The 20,492-nt window shown below is 35.2% G+C and overlaps 4 non-coding genes across 4 annotated transcripts; all 4 read left to right on the top strand.

Moving 5' to 3' along the window:
• Window positions 1-1,028: 1,028 nt before the first annotated feature.
• Window positions 1,029-1,101, top strand: Trnak-uuu (transfer RNA lysine (anticodon UUU)). Its single transcript has one exon. It is a non-coding gene; the product is annotated as a tRNA-Lys (tRNA).
• A 3,713-nt stretch (window positions 1,102-4,814) lies between these two features.
• On the top strand, window positions 4,815-4,887 carry Trnak-uuu (transfer RNA lysine (anticodon UUU)). Its single transcript has one exon. It is a non-coding gene; the product is annotated as a tRNA-Lys (tRNA).
• Window positions 4,888-8,587: 3,700 nt separating this feature from the next.
• On the top strand, window positions 8,588-8,660 carry Trnak-uuu (transfer RNA lysine (anticodon UUU)). Its single transcript has one exon. It is a non-coding gene; the product is annotated as a tRNA-Lys (tRNA).
• Window positions 8,661-12,358: 3,698 nt separating this feature from the next.
• Window positions 12,359-12,431, top strand: Trnak-uuu (transfer RNA lysine (anticodon UUU)). Its single transcript has one exon. It is a non-coding gene; the product is annotated as a tRNA-Lys (tRNA).
• Window positions 12,432-20,492: the final 8,061 nt, after the last annotated feature.

Here is a 20,492-nt window from a genome sequence, read left to right as displayed (position 1 = left end):
CAAATAGTCCAACTCCACGTACTTAAATACAGACATAAGGACTGAAAACTCATTAGCTACTACTCACTACGTGACAATGAACAAATATCCCTAAAAGCTCCGGTGGCCTAGTAATTACAGCGTACGCCTCGGATGCGGGAGTTCGTGGGATCGTTCCCCGGCCGAGTCATACCAAAGACTTACAAATATGGTACTAACAGCTGCCTTGCTTGGAGCTCAGCATTAAGAGGTTAGTGTTAGGACTGGTCGGCCGGGTCTCAGGATAAAGTGACTGGGTGGGACATCATGCCACATGTCTGCGGCATGATGCCCCAGTGCTAGCCATCACTATAAACTGCCACACTGCAGACATCGTAGCGATATGACTGACAAATTCTTAAAAGCTACCTTAAAAATACAAATCACATGCACACACAAACACACACACACACACACACACACACAAATCTCCCATGTCGTAGAAATAAAACCACCACATCTAACACACACCTTCCGTATTTATGTATTTTCTCCTGTACCGATCCATAGAAGAAAATCACAAATATGTATAGAGAACAATTAATTGGAAGCAAGTTTATCAACTTACAGGTACTATTTAATTGATTATGTAGTGTGTAAGCATTGCTTTCTCTGGAAACAAAAAATTTCAAGATAGGTGATTTTCACATGTGTAATTAACTGAGAGAAATTAAGGAAAGAATGCGAAGATTTAAGAGAAGAGCAGAAGGATAGTGTTTGTGTTGTCCGGACTGTAAAATCATAACTGTTAACACAAAGAAACAATGACTAGTCTTAACTTTAGCAACTTGCTCGGCTAATGACACATTTGTGCATTTCCTTATGCAGCAAAATTTAAATTCCTCCGTGAATGGTTGATTGCCATATAAACTGGATTATTGTTTCCATAAGGGGCTAACATCTAAGATCCAATCAATCCTAGACGCTAGCTATGTGAAGTTGATAAGATAACGATTAACCATGTTGCGCATAACTACCCGAGCCAACATTCGACCATGCATTAACAAGTAGCCCGCCTAGCTCAGTCGGTAGAGCATCAGACTTTTAATCTGAGGGTCGTGAGTTCGAGTCCCACGGTGGGCGTACAATTTTTAATACCATTACAAATTTATACTACACTTTGTACACGCGTCTATTTGGCTACAAATAGGTGTGATGGTAAATGTCCCACAGAAACGTTTTTTTCTCTCATATAATCATTTTTATGTTGAATTTTGATATCCTCTTCTTCAAATTCATTAGCTTGTCAATGTCTTTCTGGTTTCCACACAGCCCTCATAAAGGTACTGATTATGGTAGTGACCCTGTATGTACCCATCCAGATAAAAAGTGAATGAAATATGTAAGTTCATTTACATATTCTATATACTTCTATTAAAGCGTTTTGTTTTGTAATTCAATAGTGTTGGGATTTTTCTATCCTATCCTTGTACTGGTGTATATTTTTGTTTGTTATCTAATATTTTCGAGCTCTTAGCGCTTTAACGTCTTAGGCGCTGTACTAAGTCCACATAATTATTATTATTTTTATTATTATTATTATTATTATTATTATTATTATTATTATTATCATTATTAATATTATTATTGTTATTATTTTTATTATTATTATTATTATTATTATTATTATTATTATTATTATCAATTGTGGGAATTTCCAAAATACTGATAAACAATTCTTCCGAATTATTTCTTTATTTTGATTTAGCAACTAAAATTGTAAGTCAGCAAAAATTCATTTTTACGACTAACATCTTTCTTTCTTTCCTTTTTTTTTTTTGGTCATTTTTTTTTTTATTCTTCTTTTTTGTGTTTTAACCATTAATATCACCGCACCGGATTGCGCGATCCTTGTGGCCACTTCTTTCGAGTGTCCGATAGCCCGTAATCATACTTCCCACAAAACTGTGAACTCATTATTGTAACCTTCATGACTTGATCTAAGATAGGTTTCTTTCACATATGTACGGTGCAGTCTTTATTTTCTCCACGTTGCAAAGTTTCATCTAACTCATCAGAACAGGAAAGAACTGACAGTACCTTGCAGTGCTAGTCTCTTTTCTTCTCTTCTTTTTAAGACATATTAACTTTTAGTCGCAGATTTTAAAATTCCTTTGAGATTTGTGTTACATTGCGAATTACATATTATGTTATTGTTTGAATCGTAAAATTAATGCATTTAATTCTCAAACGATGCATTGCATTCTTTAGCTTACTTAAATCGAGAACTATTATCAAAACTCGCAATTGATAAATCATTTTTAAAAAATCCATATTTTCATTCATTTAGATTGAGCATCCGAAACTGGACGGCAACAATTTAATTTTAAGACTTAGTATTTTCACCAATACAATCATCGCATTCTATACCGCGATGTTGTGACCACCGAATTCAGGTGTCCGAGAGGCGGTGATCGTACCTCCATTAAAACCGTGAACACATCCTGCATGCATATCTCATGCAGTTATTGTTGATTGAAACGAGAAGTGTTTATACGTCTTCACGGTGCATTCTTCGTTTTGTCTCCATTACAACGTTTGAATAAACAATTTAGAACACGAAACAACTGATAGTAGCTTGCAGTGGTAGTGTCTCATTACTTTAAACATATTGTCTGTTAGGTGGAGCTTTTAGACTGGCGTTGACTTTTGTGCTTCTGTCCGTATATTTTAATAATATTCGTATCATAATATGAATGCATTCAATTTGCATATGATATAGTGGATGCGTTAGATTTACTGGAATCAAGAAGAAATGCTGACAGAATGATCAACATCTCTTAGAGTTGATTAAATTGGGTACTCTATCCCGTTCGCATGGACATGTGGATACGCTCTCATTTAGGGACATCTTAGGAAAGGAGAGAAATACTTGCAGGTATATCTATATTCATTTTGACAACAATTGAAAATCAGTGGAAGCTAAATCATAACCACCTACCCTCGGACTTTCACCCATGACCCTTAGATTAAATGTCGGATGCTCTAGCGACTGAGATTGGGGCACTACTCATCCAAATTCTGTCAGTTTGTCAGTCTCGGATTTTGCTGCGTAGCCCCTTCCATTACGTATTTAAAGGGTGCGGCCATATTTGTATCACATGACGTTTAGCAGTTATGGTGCAGATAGATGCCCAGAGCTCGGTTCAAACGAAAATGCTTTTCTTTACATTTCACGTCAATATCATTTCATTGCACAAGTCTTTGGAATTAAGAGTTTTTTGTTATGAAAACAAAATTCAGTAAATGCGTCCCCCACTGCTGCCATCATATTTGCATTTCCAGTAATGCTGCATATTAGTTCGTTAACTGAGAAATGAAAGAGTCATAATTACCCAATAGTATTACGAATCTATGGTCATACACTAAAAAACAAACCTAAGCAAAACCAAAACGGTTTGTAATACTGAACAAATAATTCAGTTAACAAAGTTGTAAAATGAAAATGTAAGAGGGACTTACAGCATTATGAATTGCATCCAAAATCATCCCAAAATGTTATCTTCAAGTCCAAAGGAATAGAATGTTCCGAATAAAATCTACATCCTCAAATGCATTGGTCTACCAACAGTTCTGATATATCACAATGGCATTTTCAAGAATTCTTTAGAAATAATTCACAATAGGCCAAAAATAATATTTTAACCCACATAGCATTTTGTGGCTCCAATGAATAATTCAAACAAATGTTTGCTTCCAAATAATATCTAAACACAACAATAAATATATCTGAAGAATAATGTTACAAGAAGAACATACAAAATATGACTGACCAAATAGTCCAACTCCACGTACTTAAATACAGACATAAGGACTGAAAACTCATTAGCTACTACTCACTACGTGACAATGAACAAATATCCCTAAAAGCTCCGGTGGCCTAGTAATTACAGCGTACGCCTCGGATGCGGGAGTTCGTGGGATCGATCCCCGGCCGAGTCATACCAAAGACTTACAAATATGGTACTAACAGCTGGCTTGCTTGGAGCTCAGCATTAAGAGGTTAGTGTTAGGACTGGTCGGCCGGGTCTCAGGATAAAGTGACTGGGTGGGACATCATGCCACATGTCTGCGGCATGATGCCCCAGTGCTAGCCATCACTATAAACTGCCACACTGCAGACATCGTAGCGATATGACTGACAAATTCTTAAAAGCTACCTTAAAAATACAAATCACATGCACACACAAACACACACACACACACACACAAATCTCCCATGTCGTAGAAATAAAACCACCACATCTAACACACACCTTCCGTATTTATGTATTTTCTCCTGTACCGATCCATAGAAGAAAATCACAAATATGTATAGAGAACAATTAATTGGAAGCAAGTTTATCAACTTACAGGTACTATTTAATTGATTATGTAGTGTGTAAGCATTGCTTTCTCTGGAAACAAAAAATTTCAAGATAGGTGATTTTCACATGTGTAATTAACTGAGAGAAATTAAGGAAAGAATGCGAAGATTTAAGAGAAGAGCAGAAGGATAGTGTTTGTGTTGTCCGGACTGTAAAATCATAACTGTTAACACAAAGAAACAATGACTAGCCTTAACTTTAACAACTTGCTCGGCTAATGACACATTTGTGCATTTCCTTATGCAGCAAAATTTAAATTCCTCCGTGAATGATTGATTGCCATATAGACTGGATTATTGTTTCCATAAGGGGCTAACATCTAAGATCCAATCTAATCCTAGACGCTAGCTATGTGAAGTTGATGAGATAACGATTAACCATGTTGCGCATAACTACCCGAGCCAACATTCGACCATGCATTAACAAGTAGCCCGCCTAGCTCAGTCGGTAGAGCATCAGACTTTTAATCTGAGGGTCGTGAGTTCGAGTCCCACGGTGGGCGTACAATTTTTAATACCATTACAAATTTATACTACACTTTGTACACGCGTCTATTTAGCTACAAATAGGTGTGATGGTAAATGTCCCACAGAAACGTTTTTATTTTCTCATATAATCATTTTTATGTTGAATTTTGATATCCTCTTTTTCAAATTCATTAGCTTGTCAATGTCTTTCTGGTTTCCACACAGCCCTCAGAAAGGTACTGATTATGGTAGTGACCCTGTATGTACCCATCCAGATAAAAAGTGAATGAAATATGTAAGTTCATTTACATATTCTATATACTTCTATTAAAGCGTTTTGTTTTGTAATTCAATAGTGTTGGGATTTTTCTATCCTATCCTTGTACTGGTGTATATTTTTGTTTGTTATCTAATATTTTCGAGCTCTTAGCGCTTTAACGTCTTAGGCGCTGTACTAAGTCCACATAATTATTATTTTTATTATTATTATTATTATTATTATTATTATTATTAATATTATTATTGTTATTATTTTCATTATTATTATTATTATTATTATTATTATTATTATTATTATTATTATTATCAATTGTGGGAATTTCCAAAATACTGATAAACAATTCTTCCGAATTATTTCTTTATTTTGATTTAGCAACTAAAATTGTAAGTCAGCAAAAATTCATTTTTACGACTAACATCTTTCTTTCTTTCCTTTTTTTTTTTTGGTCATTTTTTTTTATTCTTCTTTTTTGTGTTTTAACCATTAATATCACCGCACCGGATTGCGCGATCCTTGTGGCCACTGCTTTCGAGTGTCCGATAGCCCGTAATCATACTTCCCACAAAACTGTGAACTCATTATTGTAACCTTCATGACTTGATCTAAGATAGGTTTCTTTCACATATGTACGGTGCAGTCTTTATTTTCTCCACGTTGCAAAGTTTCATCTAACTCATCAGAACAGGAAAGAACTGACAGTACCTTGCAGTGCTAGTCTCTTTTCTTCTCTTCTTTTTAAGACATATTAACTTTTAGTCGCAGATTTTAAAATTCCTTTGAGATTTGTGTTACATTGCGAATTACATATTATGTTATTGTTTGAATCGTAAAATTAATGCATTTAATTCTCAAACGATGCATTGCATTCTTTAGCTTACTTAAATCGAGAACTATTATCAAAACTCGCAATTGATAAATCATTTTTAAAAAATCCATATTTTCATTCATTTAGATTGAGCATCCGAAACTGGACGGCAACAATTTAATTTTAAGACTTAGTATTTTCACCAATACAATCATCGCATTCTATACCGCGATGTTGTGACCACCGAATTCAGGTGTCCGAGAGGCGGTGATCGTACCTCCATTAAAACCGTGAACACATCCTGCATGCATATCTCATGCAGTTATTGTTGATTGAAACGAGAAGTGTTTATACGTCTTCACGGTGCATTCTTCGTTTTGTCTCCATTACAACGTTTGAATAAACAATTTAGAACACGAAACAACTGATAGTAGCTTGCAGTGGTAGTGTCTCATTACTTTAAACATATTGTCTGTTAGGTGGAGCTTTTAGACTGGCGTTGACTTTTGTGCTTCTGTCCGTATATTTTAATAATATTCGTATCATAATATGAATGCATTCAATTTGCATATGATATAGTGGATGCGTTAGATTTACTGGAATCAAGAAGAAATGCTGACAGAATGATCAACATCTCTTAGAGTTGATTAAATTGGGTACTCTATCCCGTTCGCATGGACATGTGGATACGCTCTCATTTAGGGACATCTTAGGAAAGGAGAGAAATACTTGCAGGTATATCTATATTCATTTTGACAACAATTGAAAATCAGTGGAAGCTAAATCATAACCACCTACCCTCGGACTTTCACCCATGACCCTTAGATTAAATGTCGGATGCTCTAGCGACTGAGATTGGGGCACTACTCATCCAAATTCTGTCAGTTTGTCAGTCTCGGATTTTGCTGCGTAGCCCTTTCCGTTAAATATTTAAAGGGTGCGGCCATATTTGTATCACATGACGTTTAGCAGTTATGGTGCAGATAGATGCCCAGAGCTCGGTTCAAACGAAAATGCTTTTCTTTACATTTCACGTCAATATCATTTCATTGCACAAGTCTTTGGAATTAAGAGTTTTTTGTTATGAAAACAAAATTCAGTAAATGCGTCCCCCACTGCTGCCATCATATTTGCATTTCCAGTAATGCTGCATATTAGTTCGTTAACTGAGAAATGAATGAGTCATAATTACCCAATAGTGTTACGAATCTATGGTCATACACTAAAAAACAAACCTAAGCAAAACCAAAACGGTTTGTAATACTGAACAAATAATTCAGTTAACAAAGTTGTAAAATGAAAATGTAAGAGGGACTTACAGCATTATGAATTGCATCCAAAATCATCCCAAAATGTTATCTTCAAGTCCAAAGGAATAGAATGTTCCGAATAAAATCTACATCCTCAAATGCATTGGTCTACCAACAGTTCTGATATATCACAATGGCATTTTCAAGAATTCTTTAGAAATAATTCACAATAGGCCAAAAATAATATTTTAACCCACATAGCATTTTGTGGCTCCAATGAATAATTCAAACAAATGTTTGCTTCCAAATAATATCTAAACACAACAATAAATATATCTGAAGAATAATGTTACAAGAAGAACATACAAAATATGACTGACCAAATAGTCCAACTCCACGTACTTAAATACAGACATAAGGACTGAAAACTCATTAGCTACTACTCACTACGTGACAATGAACAAATATCCCTAAAAGCTCCGGTGGCCTAGTAATTACAGCGTACGCCTCGGATGCGGGAGTTCGTGGGATCGATCCCCGGCCGAGTCATACCAAAGACTTACAAATATGGTACTAACAGCTGCCTTGCTTGGAGCTCAGCATTAAGAGGTTAGTGTTAGGACTGATCGGCCGGGTCTCAGGATAAAGCGACTGGGTGGGACATCATGCCACATGTCTGCGGCATGATGCCCCAGTGCTAGCCATCACTATAAACTGCCACACTGCAGACATCGTAGCGATATGACTGACAAATTCTTAAAAGCTACCTTAAAAATACAAATCACATGCACACACAAACACACACACACACACACAAATCTCCCATGTCGTAGAAATAAAACCACCACATCTAACACACACCTTCCGTATTTATGTATTTTCTCCTGTACCGATCCATAGAAGAAAATCACAAATATGTATAGAGAACAATTAATTGGAAGCAAGTTTATCAACTTACAGGTACTATTTAATTGATTATGTAGTGTGTAAGCATTGCTTTCTCTGGAAACAAAAAATTTCAAGATAGGTGATTTTCACATGTGTAATTAACTGAGAGAAATTAAGGAAAGAATGCGAAGATTTAAGAGAAGAGCAGAAGGATAGTGTTTGTGTTGTCCGGACTGTAAAATCATAACTGTTAACACAAAGAAACAATGACTAGTCTTAACTTTAACAACTTGCTCGGCTAATGACACATTTGTGCATTTCCTTATGCAGCAAAATTTAAATTCCTCCGTGAATGATTGATTGCCATATAAACTGGATTATTGTTTCCATAAGGGGCTAACATCTAAGATCCAATCAATCCTAGACGCTAGCTATGTGAAGTTGATGAGATAACGATTAACCATGTTGCGCATAACTACCCGAGCCAACATTCGACCATGCATTAACAAGTAGCCCGCCTAGCTCAGTCGGTAGAGCATCAGACTTTTAATCTGAGGGTCGTGAGTTCGAGTCCCACGGTGGGCGTACAATTTTTAATACCATTACAAATTTATACTACACTTTGTACACGCGTCTATTTAGCTACAAATAGGTGTGATGGTAAATGTCCCACAGAAACGTTTTTATTTTCTCATATAATCATTTTTATGTTGAATTTTGATATCCTCTTTTTCAAATTCATTAGCTTGTCAATGTCTTTCTGGTTTCCACACAGCCCTCAGAAAGGTACTGATTATGGTAGTGACCCTGTATGTACCCATCCAGATAAAAAGTGAATGAAATATGTAAGTTCATTTACATATTCTATATACTTCTATTAAAGCGTTTTGTTTTGTAATTCAATAGTGTTGGGATTTTTCTATCCTATCCTTGTACTGGTGTATATTTTTGTTTGTTATCTAATATTTTCGAGCTCTTAGCGCTTTAACGTCTTAGGCGCTGTACTAAGTCCACATAATTATTATTATTATTATTATTATTATTATTATTATTATTATTAATATTATTATTGTTATTATTTTTATATTATTATTATTATTATTATTATTATTATTATTATTATTATTATTATCAATTGTGGGAATTTCCAAAATACTGATAAACAATTCTTCCGAATTATTTCTTTATTTTGATTTAGCAACTAAAATTGTAAGTCAGCAAAAATTCATTTTTACGACTAACATCTTTCTTTCTTTCCTTTTTTTTTTTGGTCATTTTTTTTTTATTCTTCTTTTTTGTGTTTTAACCATTAATATCACCGCAACGGATTGCGCGATCCTTGTGGCCACTGCTTTCGAGTGTCCGATAGCCCGTAATCATACTTCCCACAAAACTGTGAACTCATTATTGTAACCTTCATGACTTGATCTAAGATAGGTTTCTTTCACATATGTACGGTGCAGTCTTTATTTTCTCCACGTTGCAAAGTTTCATCTAACTCATCAGAACAGGAAAGAACTGACAGTACCTTGCAGTGCTAGTCTCTTTTCTTCTCTTCTTTTCAAGACATATTAACTTTTAGTCGCAGATTTTAAAATTCCTTTGAGATTTGTGTTACATTGCGAATTACATATTATGTTATTGTTTGAATCGTAAAATTAATGCATTTAATTCTCAAACGATGCATTGCATTCTTTAGCTTACTTAAATCGAGAACTATTATCAAAACTCGCAATTGATAAATCATTTTTAAAAAATCCATATTTTCATTCATTTAGATTGAGCATCCGAAACTGGACGGCAACAATTTAATTTTAAGACTTAGTATTTTCACCAATACAATCATCGCATTCTATACCGCGATGTTGTGACCACCGAATTCAGGTGTCCGAGAGGCGGTGATCGTACCTCCATTAAAACCGTGAACACATCCTGCATGCATATCTCATGCAGTTATTGTTGATTGAAACGAGAAGTGTTTATACGTCTTCACGGTGCATTCTTCGTTTTGTCTCCATTACAACGTTTGAATAAACAATTTAGAACACGAAACAACTGATAGTAGCTTGCAGTGGTAGTGTCTCATTACTTTAAACATATTGTCTGTTAGGTGGAGCTTTTAGACTGGCGTTGACTTTTGTGCTTCTGTCCGTATATTTTAATAATATTCGTATCATAATATGAATGCATTCAATTTGCATATGATATAGTGGATGCGTTAGATTTACTGGAATCAAGAAGAAATGCTGACAGAATGATCAACATCTCTTAGAGTTGATTAAATTGGGTACTCTATCCCCTTCGCATGGACATGTGGATACGCTCTCATTTAGGGACATCTTAGGAAAGGAGAGAAATACTTGCAGGTATATCTATATTCATTTTGACAACAATTGAAAATCAGTGGAAGCTAAATCATAACCACCTACCCTCGGACTTTCACCCATGACCCTTAGATTAAATGTCGGATGCTCTAGCGACTGAGATTGGGGCACTACTCATCCAAATTCTGTCAGTTTGTCAGTCTCGGATTTTGCTGCGTAGCCCCTTCCATTACGAATTTAAAGGGTGCGGCCATATTTGTATCACATGACGTTTAGCAGTTATGGTGCAGATAGATGCCCAGAGCTCGGTTCAAACGAAAATGCTTTTCTTTACATTTCACGTCAATATCATTTCATTGCACAAGTCTTTGGAATTAAGAGTTTTTTGTTATGAAAACAAAATTCAGTAAATGCGTCCCCCACTGCTGCCATCATATTTGCATTTCCAGTAATGCTGCATATTAGTTCGTTAACTGAGAAATGAATGAGTCATAATTACCCAATAGTGTTACGAATCTATGGTCATACACTAAAAAACAAACCTAAGCAAAACCAAAACGGTTTGTAATACTGAACAAATAATTCAGTTAACAAAGTTGTAAAATGAAAATGTAAGAGGGACTTACAGCATTATGAATTGCATCCAAAATCATCCCAAAATGTTATCTTCAAGTCCAAAGGAATAGAATGTTCCGAATAAAATCTACATCCTCAAATGCATTGGTCTACCAACAGTTCTGATATATCACAATGGCATTTTCAAGAATTCTTTAGAAATAATTCACAATAGGCCAAAAATAATATTTTAACCCACATAGCATTTTGTGGCTCCAATGAATAATTCAAACAAATGTTTGCTTCCAAATAATATCTAAACACAACAATAAATATATCTGAAGAATAATGTTACAAGAAGAACATACAAAATATGACTGACCAAATAGTCCAACTCCACGTACTTAAATACAGACATAAGGACTGAAAACTCATTAGCTACTACTCACTACGTGACAATGAACAAATATCCCTAAAAGCTCCGGTGGCCTAGTAATTACAGCGTACGCCTCGGATGCGGGAGTTCGTGGGATCGATCCCCGGCCGAGTCATACCAAAGACTTACAAATATGGTACTAACAGCTGCCTTGCTTGGAGCTCAGCATTAAGAGGTTAGTGTTAGGACTGGTCGGCCGGGTCTCAGGATAAAGTGACTGGGTGGGACATCATGCCACATGTCTGCGGCATGATGCCCCAGTGCTAGCCATCACTATAAACTGCCACACTGCAGACATCGTAGCGATATGACTGACAAATTCTTAAAAGCTACCTTAAAAATACAAATCACATGCACACACAAACACACACACACACACACACAAATCTCCCATGTCGTAGAAATAAAACCACCACATCTAACACACACCTTCCGTATTTATGTATTTTCTCCTGTACCGATCCATAGAAGAAAATCACAAATATGTATAGAGAACAATTAATTGGAAGCAAGTTTATCAACTTACAGGTACTATTTAATTGATTATGTAGTGTGTAAGCATTGCTTTCTCTGGAAACAAAAAATTTCAAGATAGGTGATTTTCACATGTGTAATTAACTGAGAGAAATTAAGGAAAGAATGCGAAGATTTAAGAGAAGAGCAGAAGGATAGTGTTTGTGTTGTCCGGACTGTAAAATCATAACTGTTAACACAAAGAAACAACGACTAGTCTTAACTTTAACAACTTGCTCGGCTAATGACACATTTGTGCATTTCCTTATGCAGCAAAATTTAAATTCCTCCGTGAATGATTGACTGCCATATAAACTGGATTATTGTTTCCATAAGGGGCTAACATCTAAGATCCAATCAATCCTAGACGCTAGCTATGTGAAGTTGATGAGATAACGATTAACCATGTTGCGCATAACTACCCGAGCCAACATTCGACCATGCATTAACAAGTAGCCCGCCTAGCTCAGTCGGTAGAGCATCAGACTTTTAATCTGAGGGTCGTGAGTTCGAGTCCCACGGTGGGCGTACAATTTTTAATACCATTACAAATTTATACTACACTTTGTACACGCGTCTATTTAGCTACAAATAGGTGTGATGGTAAATGTCCCACAGAAACGTTTTTATTTTCTCATATAATCATTTTTATGTTGAATTTTGATATCCTCTTTTTCAAATTCATTAGCTTGTCAATGTCTTTCTGGTTTCCACACAGCCCTCAGAAAGGTACTGATTATGGTAGTGACCCTGTATGTACCCATCCAGATAAAAAGTGAATGAAATATGTAAGTTCATTTACATATTCTATATACTTCTATTGAAGCGTTTTGTTTTGTAATTCAATAGTGTTGGGATTTTTCTATCCTATCCTTGTACTGGTGTATATTTTTGTTTGTTATCTAATATTTTCGAGCTCTTAGCGCTTTAACGTCTTAGGCGCTGTACTAAGTCCACATAATTAGTATTATTATTATTATTATTATTATTATTATTATTATTAATATTATTATTGTTATTATTTTTATTATTATTATTATTATTATTATTATTATTATTATTATTATTATTATTATTATTATCAATTGTGGGAATTTCCAAAATACTGATAAACAATTCTTCCGAATTATTTCTTCATTTTGATTTAGCAACTAAAATTGTAAGTCAGCAAAAATTCATTTTTACGACTAACATCTTTCTTTCTTTCCTTTTTTTTTTTTTTTTGGTCATTTTTTTTTATTCTTCTTTTTTGTGTTTTAACCATTAATATCACCGCACCGGATTGCGCGATCCTTGTGGCCACTGCTTTCGAGTTTCCGATAGCCCGTAATCATACTTCCCACAAAACTGTGAACTCATTATTGTAACCTTCATGACTTGATCTAAGATAGGTTTCTTTCACATATGTACGGTGCAGTCTTTATTTTCTCCACGTTGCAAAGTTTCATCTAACTCATCAGAACAGGAAAGAACTGACAGTACCTTGCAGTGCTAGTCTCTTTTCTTCTCTTCTTTTCAAGACATATTAACTTTTAGTCGCAGATTTTAAAATTCCTTTGAGATTTGTGTTACATTGCGAATTACATATTATGTTATTGTTTGAATCGTAAAATTAATGCATTTAATTCTCAAACGATGCATTGCATTCTTTAGCTTACTTAAATCGAGAACTATTATCAAAACTCGCAATTGATAAATCATTTTTAAAAAATCCATATTTTCATTCATTTAGATTGAGCATCCGAAACTGGACGGCAACAATTTAATTTTAAGACTTAGTATTTTCACCAATACAATCATCGCATTCTATACCGCGATGTTGTGACCACCGAATTCAGGTGTCCGAGAGGCGGTGATCGTACCTCCATTAAAACCGTGAACACATCCTGCATGCATATCTCATGCAGTTATTGTTGATTGAAACGAGAAGTGTTTATACGTCTTCACGGTGCATTCTTCGTTTTGTCTCCATTACAACGTTTGAATAAACAATTTAGAACACGAAACAACTGATAGTAGCTTGCAGTGGTAGTGTCCCATTACTTTAAACATATTGTCTGTTAGGTGGAGCTTTTAGACTGGCGTTGACTTTTGTGCTTCTGTCCGTATATTTTAACAATATTCGTATCATAATATGAATGCATTCAATTTGCATATGATATAGTGGATGCGTTAGATTTACTGGAATCAAGAAGAAATGCTGACAGAATGATCAACATCTCTTAGAGTTGATTAAATTGGGCACTCTATCCCCTTCGCATGGACATGTGGATACGCTCTCATTTAGGGACATTTTAGGAAAGGAGAGAAATACTTGCAGGTATATCTATATTCATTTTGACAACAATTGAAAATCAGTGGAAGCTAAATCATAATCACCTACCCTCGGACTTTCACCCATGACCCTTAGATTAAATGTCGGATGCTCTAGCGACTGAGATTGGGGCACTACTCATCCAAATTCTGTCAGTTTGTCAGTCTCGGATTTTGCTGCGTAGCCCTTTCCATTACATATTTAAAGGGCGCGGCCATATTTGTATCACATGACGTTTAGCAGTTATGGTGCAGATAGATGCCCAGAGCTCGGTTCAAACGAAAATGCTTTTCTTTACATTTCACGTCAATATCATTTCATTGCACAAGTCTTTGGAATTAAGAGTTTTTTGTTATGAAAACAAAATTCAGTAAATGCGTCCCCCACTGCTGCCATCATATTTGCATTTCCAGTAATGCTGCATATTAGTTCGTTAACTGAGAAATGAATGAGTCATAATTACCCAATAGTGTTACGAATCTATGGTCATACACTAAAAAACAAACCTAAGCAAAACCAAAACGGTTTGTAATACTGAACAAATAATTCAGTTAACAAAGTTGTAAAATGAAAATGTAAGAGGGACTTACAGCATTATGAATTGCATCCAAAATCATCCCAAAATGTTATCTTCAAGTCCAAAGGAATAGAATGTTCCGAATAAAATCTACATCCTCAAATGCATTGGTCTACCAACAGTTCTGATATATCACAATGGCATTTTCAAGAATTCTTTAGAAATAATTCACAATAGGCCAAAAATAATATTTTAACCCACATAGCATTTTGTGGCTCCAATGAATAATTCAAACAAATGTTTGCTTCCAAATAATATCTAAACACAACAATAAATATATCTGAAGAATAATGTTACAAGAAGAACATACAAAATATGACTGACCAAATAGTCCAACTCCACGTACTTAAATACAGACATAAGGACTGAAAACTCATTAGCTACTACTCACTACGTGACAATGAACAAATATCCCTAAAAGCTCCGGTGGCCTAGTAATTACAGCGTACGCCTCGGATGCGGGAGTTCGTGGGATCGATCCCCGGCCGAGTCATACCAAAGACTTACAAATATGGTACTAACAGCTGCCTTGCTTGGAGCTCAGCATTAAGAGGTTAGTGTTAGGACTGGTCGGCCGGGTCTCAGGATAAAGTGACTGGGTGGGACATCATGCCACATGTCTGCGGCATGATGCCCCAGTGCTAGCCATCACTATAAACTGCCACACTGCAGACATCGTAGCGATATGACTGACAAATTCTTAAAAGCTACCTTAAAAATACAAATCACATGCACACACAAACACACACACACACACACACAAATCTCCCATGTCGTAGAAATAAAACCACCACATCTAACACACACCTTCCGTATTTATGTATTTTCTCCTGTACCGATCCATAGAAGAAAATCACAAATATGTATAGAGAACAATTAATTGGAAGCAAGTTTATCAACTTACAGGTACTATTTAATTGATTATGTAGTGTGTAAGCATTGCTTTCTCTGGAAACAAAAAATTTCAAGATAGGTGATTTTCACATGTGTAATTAACTGAGAGAAATTAAGGAAAGAATGCGAAGATTTAAGAGAAGAGCAGAAGGATAGTGTTTGTGTTGTCCGGACTGTAAAATCATAACTGATAACACAAAGAAACAATGACTAGTCTTAACTTTAACAACTTGCTCGGCTAATGACACATTTGTGCATTTCCTTATGCAGCAAAATTTAAATTCCTCCGTGAATGATTGATTGCCATATAAACTGGATTATTGTTTCCATAAGGGGCTAACATCTAAGATCCAATCAATCCTAGACGCTAGCTATGTGAAGTTGATGAGATAACGATTAACCATGTTGCGCATAACTACCCGAGCCAACATTCGACCATGCATTAACAAGTAGCCCGCCTAGCTCAGTCGGTAGAGCATCAGACTTTTAATCTGAGGGTCGTGAGTTCGAGTTCCACGGTGGGCGTACAATTTTTAATACCATTACAAAGTTATACTACACTTTGTACACGCGTCTATTTAGCTACAAATAGGTGTGATTGTAAATGTCCCACAGAAACGTTTTTATTTTCTCATATAATCATTTTTATGTTGAATTTTGATATCCTCTTTTTCAAATTCATTAGCTTGTCAATGTCTTTCTGGTTTCCACACAGCCCTCAGAAAGGTACTGATTATGGTAGTGACCCTGTATGTACCCATCCAGATAAAAAGTGAATGAAATATGTAAGTTCATTTACATATTCTATATACTTATATTAAAGCGTTTTGTTTTGTAATTCAATAGTGTTGGGATTTTTCTATCCTATCCTTGTACTGGTGTATATTTTTGTTTGTTATCTAATATTTTCGAGCTCTCAGCGCTTTAACGTCTTAGGCGCTGTACTAAGTCCACATAATTATTATTATTATTATTATTATTATTATTATTATTATTATTATTAATATTATTATTATTATTATTGTTATTATTTTTATTATTATTATTATTATTATTATTATTATTATTATTATTATTATTATCAATTGTGGGAATTTCCAAAATACTGATAATCAATTCTTCCGAATTATTTCTTCATTTTGATTTAGCAACTAAAATTGTAAGTCAGCAAAAATTCATTTTTACGACTAACATCTTTCTTTCTTTCCTTTTTTTTTTTTTGGTCATTTATTTTTATTCTTCATTTTTGTGTTTTAACCATTAATATCACCGCACCGGATTGCGCGATCCTTGTGGCCACTGCTTTCGAGTGTCCGATAGCCCGTAATCATACTTCCCACAAAACTGTGAACTCATTATTGTAACCTTCATGACTTGATCTAAGATAGGTTTCTTTCACATATGTACGGTGCAGTCTTTATTTTCTCCACGTTGCAAAGTTTCATCTAACTCATCAGAACAGGAAAGAACTGACAGTACCTTGCAGTGCTAGTCTCTTTTCTTCTCTTCTTTTCAAGACATATTAACTTTTAGTCGCAGATTTTAAAATTCCTTTGAGATTTGTGTTACATTGCGAATTACATATTATGTTATTGTTTGAATCGTAAAATTAATGCATTTAATTCTCAAACGATGCATTGCATTCTTTAGCTTACTTAAATCGAGAACTATTATCAAAACTCGCAATTGATAAATCATTTTTAAAAAATCCATATTTTCATTCATTTAGATTGAGCATCCGAAACTGGACGGCAACAATTTAATTTTAAGACTTAGTATTTTCACCAATACAATCATCGCATTCTATACCGCGATGTTGTGACCACCGAATTCAGGTGTCCGAGAGACGGTGATCGTACCTCCATTAAAACCGTGAACACATCCTGCATGCATATCTCATGCAGTTATTGTTGATTGAAACGAGAAGTGTTTATACGTCTTCACGGTGCATTCTTCGTTTTGTCTCCATTACAACGTTTGAATAAACAATTTAGAACACGAAACAACTGATAGTAGCTTGCAGTGGTAGTGTCTCATTACTTTAAACATATTGTCTGTTAGGTGGAGCTTTTAGACTGGCGTTGACTTTTGTGCTTCTGTCCGTATATTTTAATAATATTCGTATCATAATATGAATGCATTCAATTTGCATATGATATAGTGGATGCGTTAGATTTACTGGAATCAAGAAGAAATGCTGACAGAATGATCAACATCTCTTAGAGTTGATTAAATTGGGTACTCTATCCCCTTCGCATGGACATGTGGATACGCTCTCATTTAGGGACATCTTAGGAAAGGAGAGAAATACTTGCAGGTATATCTATATTCATTTTGACAACAATTGAAAATCAGTGGAAGCTAAATCATAACCACCTACCCTCGGACTTTCACCCATGACCCTTAGATTAAATGTCGGATGCTCTAGCGACTGAGATTGGGGCACTACTCATCCAAATTCTGTCAGTTTGTCAGTCTCGGATTTTGCTGCGTAGCCCTTTCCATTAAATATTTAAAGGGTGCGGCCATATTTGTATCACATGACGTTTAGCAGTTATGGTGCAGATAGATGCCCAGAGCTCGGTTCAAACGAAAATGCTTTTCTTTACATTTCACGTCAATATCATTTCATTGCACAAGTCTTTGGAATAAAGAGTTTTTTGTTATGAAAACAAAATTCAGTAAATGCGTCCCCCACTGCTGCCATCATATTTGTATTTCCAGTAATGCTGCATATTAGTTCGTTAACTGAGAAATGAATGAGTCATAATTACCCAATAGTGTTACGAATCTATGGTCATACACTAAAAAACAAACCTAAGCAAAACCAAAACGGTTTGTAATACTGAACAAATAATTCAGTTAACAAAGTTGTAAAATGAAAATGTAAGAGGGACTTACAGCATTATGAATTGCATCCAAAATCATCCCAAAATGTTATCTTCAAGTCCAAAGGAATAGAATGTTCCGAATAAAATCTACATCCTCAAATGCATTGGTCTACCAACAGTTCTGATATATCACAATGGCATTTTCAAGAATTCTTTAGAAATAATTCACAATAGGCCAAAAATAATATTTTAACCCACATAGCATTTTGTGGCTCCAATGAATAATTCAAACAAATGTTTGCTTCCAAATAATATCTAAACACAACAATAAATATATCTGAAGAATAATGTTACAAGAAGAACATACAAAATATGACTGACCAAATAGTCCAACTCCACGTACTTAAATACAGACATAAGGACTGAAAACTCATTAGCTACTACTCACTACGTGACAATGAACAAATATCCCTAAAAGCTCCGGTGGCCTAGTAATTACAGCGTACGCCTCGGATGCGGGAGTTCGTGGGATCGATCCCCGGCCGAGTCATACCAAAGACTTACAAATATGGTACTAACAGCTGCCTTGCTTGGAGCTCAGCATTAAGAGGTTAGTGTTAGGACTGGTCGGCCGGGTCTCAGGATAAAGTGACTGGGTGGGACATCATGCCACATGTCTGCGGCATGATGCCCCAGTGCTAGCCATCACTATAAACTGCCACACTGCAGACATCGTAGCGATATGACTGACAAATTCTTAAAAGCTACCTTAAAAATACAAATCACATGCACACACAAACACACACACACACACACACAAATCTCCCATGTCGTAGAAATAAAACCACCACATCTAACACACACCTTCCGTATTTATGTATTTTCTCCTGTACCGATCCATAGAAGAAAATCACAAATATGTATAGAGAACAATTAATTGGAAGCAAGTTTATCAACTTACAGGTACTATTTAATTGATTATGTAGTGTGTAAGCATTGCTTTCTCTGGAAACAAAAAATTTCAAGATAGGTGATTTTCACATGTGTAATTAACTGAGAGAAATTAAGGAAAGAATGCGAAGATTTAAGAGAAGAGCAGAAGGATAGTGTTTGTGTTGTCCGGACTGTAAAATCATAACTGTTAACACAAAGAAACAATGACTAGTCTTAACTTTAGCAACTTGCTCGGCTAATGACACATTTGTGCATTTCCTTATGCAGCAAAATTTAAATTCCTCCGTGAATGGTTGATTGCCATATAAACTGGATTATTGTTTCCATAAGGGGCTAACATCTAAGATCCAATCAATCCTAGACGCTAGCTATGTGAAGTTGATGAGATAACGATTAACCATGTTGCGCATAACTACCCGAGCCAACATTCGACCATGCATTAACAAGTAGCCCGCCTAGCTCAGTCGGTAGAGCATCAGACTTTAAATCTGAGGGTCGTGAGTTCGAGTCCCACGGTGGGCGTACAATTTTTAATACCATTACAAATTTATACTACACTTTGTACACGCGTCTATTTAGCTACAAATAGGTGTGATGGTAAATGTCCCACAGAAATGTTTTTATTTTCTCATATAATCATTTTTATGTTGAATTTTGATATCCTCTTTTTCAAATTCATTAGCTTGTCAATGTCTTTCTGGTTTCCACACAGCCCTCATAAAGGTACTGATTATGGTAGTGACCCTGTATGTACCCATCCAGATAAAAAGTGAATGAAATATGTAAGTTCATTTACATATTCTATATACTTCTATTGAAGCGTTTTGTTTTGTAATTCAATAGTGTTGGGATTTTTCTATCCTATCCTTGTACTGGTGTATATTTTTGTTTGTTATCTAATATTTTCGAGCTCTTAGCGCTTTAACCTCTTAGGCGCTGTACTAAGTCCACATAATTAGTATTATTATTATTATTATTATTATTATTATTATTATTATTAATATTATTATTGTTATTAT

Source organism: Sinohyriopsis cumingii, unplaced genomic scaffold, assembly GCF_028554795.1.
Source record: "Sinohyriopsis cumingii isolate HCF-2022 unplaced genomic scaffold, ASM2855479v2 utg001656l, whole genome shotgun sequence".
Taxonomy (NCBI): domain Eukaryota; kingdom Metazoa; phylum Mollusca; class Bivalvia; order Unionida; family Unionidae; genus Sinohyriopsis; species Sinohyriopsis cumingii.
The sequence above is the reverse complement of the archived record's forward strand: the minus strand, read 5'-3'. Positions and strand labels throughout refer to the sequence as shown.